Here is a 5,715-nt window from a genome sequence, read left to right as displayed (position 1 = left end):
GAAGACTACATTAACCAAGTAGCAGGTAAGCACACAATACACGAAAAAACTAATGACAATGGTCAACGATTATGTAACCTAGCAGCTAGTACCAATATGATTACCGTTAGTACAAAATTCGAACATCCTAAATATCATAAAGTAACGTGGATTTCCCCAGACCAAAAAACATTGTCACAAATAGACCATATACTGATTACAAGAAGGAAGCAAACATCGGTAACAGACGTGAGAACCTACAGAGGTGCACATGCAGACACAGACCATTTTATGGTGACTGCAAAGGTAAGACAAAAAGTCAAAAGAACTCTAAAAAACACGACAACAAAAAATAAATGGCACGTAGAAAAACTGAATGCTCTAGACATAAGGATTAAGTATGCTGACGACATGAACAAAAAACTGAAGGAACAATCTAAACCTACAAAGGATATAGAAACAGATTGGAGAAATATAAAAAAATGTATAAAGGAAACAGCGGATGTACACATCGGGATAAAAAGAAACAAAAAAAGACAAGAATGGTATAACGAAGAATGCCATAACATGCTAAAAAAGAAGGTAGAAATGAGACAAATGTGGATAAGAGCAAATAGACAGATGATAAGATAAAAGAAATAGAAAAAGAAAATAAGAACAGAAACACAAAAGAATTCTATAAGAAAATTAGTGAGCAGAACAAAACTTTTAAAGGAAAGATAAAAGGCATAAAAGATAAAAATGGAAAAGTATCATAAAACGATGAATAGTATAAAGAAATTTAGACTAAGTATTTTAAAGAATTATTAACAGAACAAGAAGATCAAGACTTAAATGAAAACATAGAAGAAGAGAAAATGATGTTAGGAAACCAGCTAGAAATACCAACAAAAGAGGAAGTTGAGGAAATTATTAATAGCAGCCGTAATGGTAAAGCCTCAGGATCGGACTGTATCAATATGGAGCTTATAAAATATGGTGGTGAAGAATTAAAAGGTAAATTATACAATTTAATAAAAGACATATGGAACGAAGAAAAAATGCCGGAAGAATGGTACAAAGGACAAATTATCACGATTCATAAAAAAGGAGATCAACAGATGTGCAATAACTACAGAGGACTGACGCTATTAAACACAGTATATAAAATCATGTCCGCCTTAATACAACGAGACTGACCAAAGCCTACCACGAATATCATAGGACACTATCAATGCGGATTTGTTAAGGGAAAGTCTACAACAGATGCCATATATACGGTTAAACAAATTATGGAAAAAACACATGGATATAAAATAGAAATTGAACTGCTTTTTATAGATTTTCAGCAAGCATTTGATACAATAAAAAGATCAAAATTAATGGTAGCTCTGAAAGAAATGGGAATACAAAATAAATTAAGAAGATTAATACAAATGACAATGAGTAGAACTGTAGTTAGCATAAAAACTCAAGTAGGCGACACAGAAGAATTTGTCATCAATAAAGGCGTGAGACAAGGAGATTCATTATCAGCAACTCTGTTTAATCTTGCCCTAGAATACATCGTCAGGAAGATAAACAAAGGCACCCTCCGAACGAGAGAAGGACAAATAATAGCATACGCTGATGATATTGTTCTAATAACAAAAAATAGAAAAACAATGGAACGAATGTTAAACGAATTGGTAACAGAAGGAAAAGTAATGGGATTAAAAATAAACCAAGAAAAACCAAAATAATGAGATTTGACAAAAACTTTGAAAAGAGAAAGGTTAGAGTAGGAGAATACACTTTTGAAGAAGTCGAAAAATTTAAATACTTAGGAATATTAATAACAAACAATGGAGAAAGAGAAACCGAAATCAAAGAAAGGATTATTACAGCAAATAAGAGCTTCCATGCAAATAAAAAATTACTTAAAAACAAGTTATTGAGTAATAAATCAAAAATGAAAGTATACAAAACAATAATACGACCGACGATGATGTATGCAGCAGAAACTCTTAGCATGACAAAAAAACAAGAAGAAAACCTTAGAATACAAGAAAGAAAAATACTAAGAGCAATACTAGGACCAATAAAAATAAGTGACAATGAATTTAGACAAAGAACGAACCTTGAGCTACTGGATGAAATTAAGGAAGATATAGTGTGTAAAATAAAACAGCAAAGAGCAAAATGGCTAGGACACATATGGAGATCCGGATCAACTACGACGATATTCTCAATATTCGAATGGACACCAGCTGGCAAGAAAAGACGTGGAAGACCAAGATCTACATGGTTACAAGAAGTAGTAAGTGATCTCAAAAGGCGGGTATACGACATTGGAAAGAAAAAACCAGAGACAAGAAAAAGTGGAGAAAAATAACCGAGAAAATTAAATAACGAACATGAGGACTGATCTACCTCAAACCATAGATCTAGAGAGCGTAAGCGGCGTAACCCCTAAAGGGGTGTTTAGCCACTATATAGGGTGAGGCAGATAACTGGCCTATTAGAAATATCTCGAGAACTAAAGGTAACAGTATCATGAAAATTGGAGTAAAGAAGTTTTGAGGGATGATCTATTAAATGAAAATATTATCATCTCTTTGCAACTTCCGGTTATACCGGAAGTTGCTTATAACTTGGTTTTTTTAAATGGGACACCCTGTATATTTTTACATTTTTGGATTCTCCTTAATATCTTCTTTCTTAAAATATGATATTTTGTAATATTATATAGGGTATTTTAAAAGATATTTACGTTTTTTTATTAATTTCGTAGCAACATTCACACCCTGTATAATTGTAATAGTTTGACATTAAAAACTCTGCTTACGTTCAAGTGATTTTTAATATAGTCTATTATTGTTAAGAATCATTAGTATGGCTAATTTTGAAATTTTAGTATACAGGGTTGGTCGAAACTCGGAATGAATATTTTCTGAGTTTTCTTAAATAGAACACCCTGTATTTTAGTATTGTAATGAAATGATATTTCATAGTACTTTTTTATTTTATAAGTATTCCCTATACCTAACTGCTTCAATTTGTGAGTTATTGGTGATTCAAGCTAAACATTAATTGCAACAAAAAATACGTAAAATTTTATTAGGTTGGCCGTGAAAATATTCAATCACAAATAATTTTTCAGAAATAAATACATAATAATTCAGACTGATCCTTAAAATTACCAATAAAGGTTTAGCTATCAAAATACTTACGTAGATAAGATTGTTGGTGCGATTAACAATTAAGCACAAATTAAAGCAGTTAGGTATAGGGAATGCTTAAGAAATAAAAAAGTACCATAAAATATCATTTCATTACAATACTAAAATACAGGGTGTTCCATTTAAGAAAACTCAGAAAATACTCATTCCGAGTTTCGACCAACCCTGTATACTAAAATTAAAGTTTTAGCTATACTAATGATCCTTAACAATAGCAGACTATATTAAAAATCATTTGAACGTAAGTAGAGTTTTAGTTGTCAAACTACTACAATTCTACAGGGTGTGAATATTGCTACAAAATTAATAAAAAAACGTAAATATCTTTTAAAATACCCTGTATAACATTACAAATCCTCATATTTTAAGAAAGAAGACATCGAAGAGAATCCAAAAATGTAAAAATATACAGGGTGTCCCATTTAAAAAAACGAAGTTATAAGCAACTTACGTTATAACCGGAAGTTGCAGAGATGAAAATATTTTCATTTAATAGATCATCCTTCAAAACCCCTGTATTCCAATTTTCATGATCCTGTTGCTTTTAGTTCTCGAGATATTTCTAATAGGCCAGTTATCTGGCTCACCCTTTATATATATCTCGATCATGAGCGTCATAAAAAAAATAATAAAATCCGCGACTTTGACCCCTTATAACTACCCTCGGCCCCAACTCTGGTTTCCGGCCGTTGGTGAAAGTCATGTACACAACTAATTCAACGTATCCCCGTATAGTTTTTCCATATTACTTATCACGCACAAAATCCGCTTCTATGTCTCCGACTATTACGCGCTCACTATAATATAAAAACCAAATAAATAAATATAGTATGTAAATGTCTTTTTTTTATAATTGGCTTTGACATGAACCAATTAGCCAGACTTATTTTTTATTTATGAAATATAAAGGGAGCATTTTTTTTGGTTCCAATATAAATAAATTGATTTTTCAAATTCTCACACCCTAGGATAAATGTTATTATGTTAGTAAAATGTGTGTGTTTCTGTTAAGTGCATTTTTTTATATGTATATTTTTTTATTTTTTTTAATTACCTATATTTTTGTTTTTTTTTAATGCTTTATTTATGTAGTCTTTTGTTTAGTTTTATTTCCTTTTTTTTTCATTGTTTTTTTTTGTTTTTTTTTATTTGTTTATCATTATTTTACTTTTTTTTTAACTTTTTTTTTTTAATTAATTTTTTATGTTAATTTTTTCGTGAACACACTTACAATAATATTTTGTATCGCAGAATTGCTTACAATGGTGTTAGTTTTTTACAATTTCATTTTGCAACGAATTAAAGGATTATACAAACATTGATATAAGTTAATATTATTACTAAAAATTATACAATTTAGACTGCTTGGCAAACAGAATTTGAGATTTACCATATCTTCGAAAAATGATTCAATGCTCTTCTTATTTCTTGAACATTCTAGGATTACATGGTTCATATCACCAACTTCTCCTCATAGACAATATGGGTTTTCATCCAGTCCTATTTTATATTTGTACAAAGGAGTCATAGCATGATTAGATCTTATTCTGTTTATTGTAACAATGAAGTTTCGTTTTGTTAATTCATGAAACCAGCTTTTCAATGGTATGTCATTTTGGTGGCCGCGCGACATAGTTAAGCCCTGTGACTAATGAATTATATTCTTGCTGCCACAATTGTTTTAAATGTGAAGTAGACTTGGAGGTTGGAGGTAAGATCTGTAGATGGAACAACATTTGTGGTTAGATGGTAGCCTGTGTCAGTGGCCGATTTGGCTAGTGTATCCACTACATCATTACCTTTTATTCCTGAGTGCCCTTTAATACACACTACAGTTATTGTTTTCCTTTGTTTTGTTGCTTCAAAGTTCAGTTTTAACAGTTCTGCCTCTATGTTAGTAAGGTTTTTCGATGATTTCAGGTTTGTTATTCGGTCAACTGCACTTTTACTGTCAGTGAATATAACATGATTCTGTGTGTTTCTCGACTGGACGTATCTAAATGCATTTGCTATGGCAATTGTTTCGGCGGTATATATGGAACACTCATCTGGTAGCTTGAACTTGTAATATTGGGAAGAGTTTGCGTCATAAAAAGCACAGCCTACTTTTCCATTCAACTTGGATCTGTCAGTATATATGTATTGGTGTTCAGGCCATCTTCCATTAATGGTTTCTAGAAAGTTTTTTTTGGGTCCAGGTAGTATGTTTTTATATGTTTTGAAAAGAAAACATGGGGAGGTTCGGTGTAGATAGGTATAGTTTTGTTCATAGACAGGGAGTTAGAGATTTGTGCCATTGTGGTATACCTGTTTACTAGGAGTGGAGTAGCTTTTGAGTGCCAATATGGATGGGTGAGTACTAGGACAGTGAGGTCGTGAATGTTACGAAGATAGCTGGCTTCTTTGGATATGGCTTTAGCCATAAATTTATGACTAATTAGCTGCCTTCTGAAAGATAGTGGAGGTTCTACAGACTCGACTTCTATAATATTTATTGGGGTAGATTTAAGATAACCAAGACATTTTCTCAAACTTG

This window comes from Diabrotica virgifera, chromosome 9, assembly GCF_917563875.1.
Source record: "Diabrotica virgifera virgifera chromosome 9, PGI_DIABVI_V3a".
Lineage (NCBI taxonomy): Eukaryota > Metazoa > Arthropoda > Insecta > Coleoptera > Chrysomelidae > Diabrotica > Diabrotica virgifera.
The sequence above is the reverse complement of the archived record's forward strand: the minus strand, read 5'-3'. Positions refer to the sequence as shown.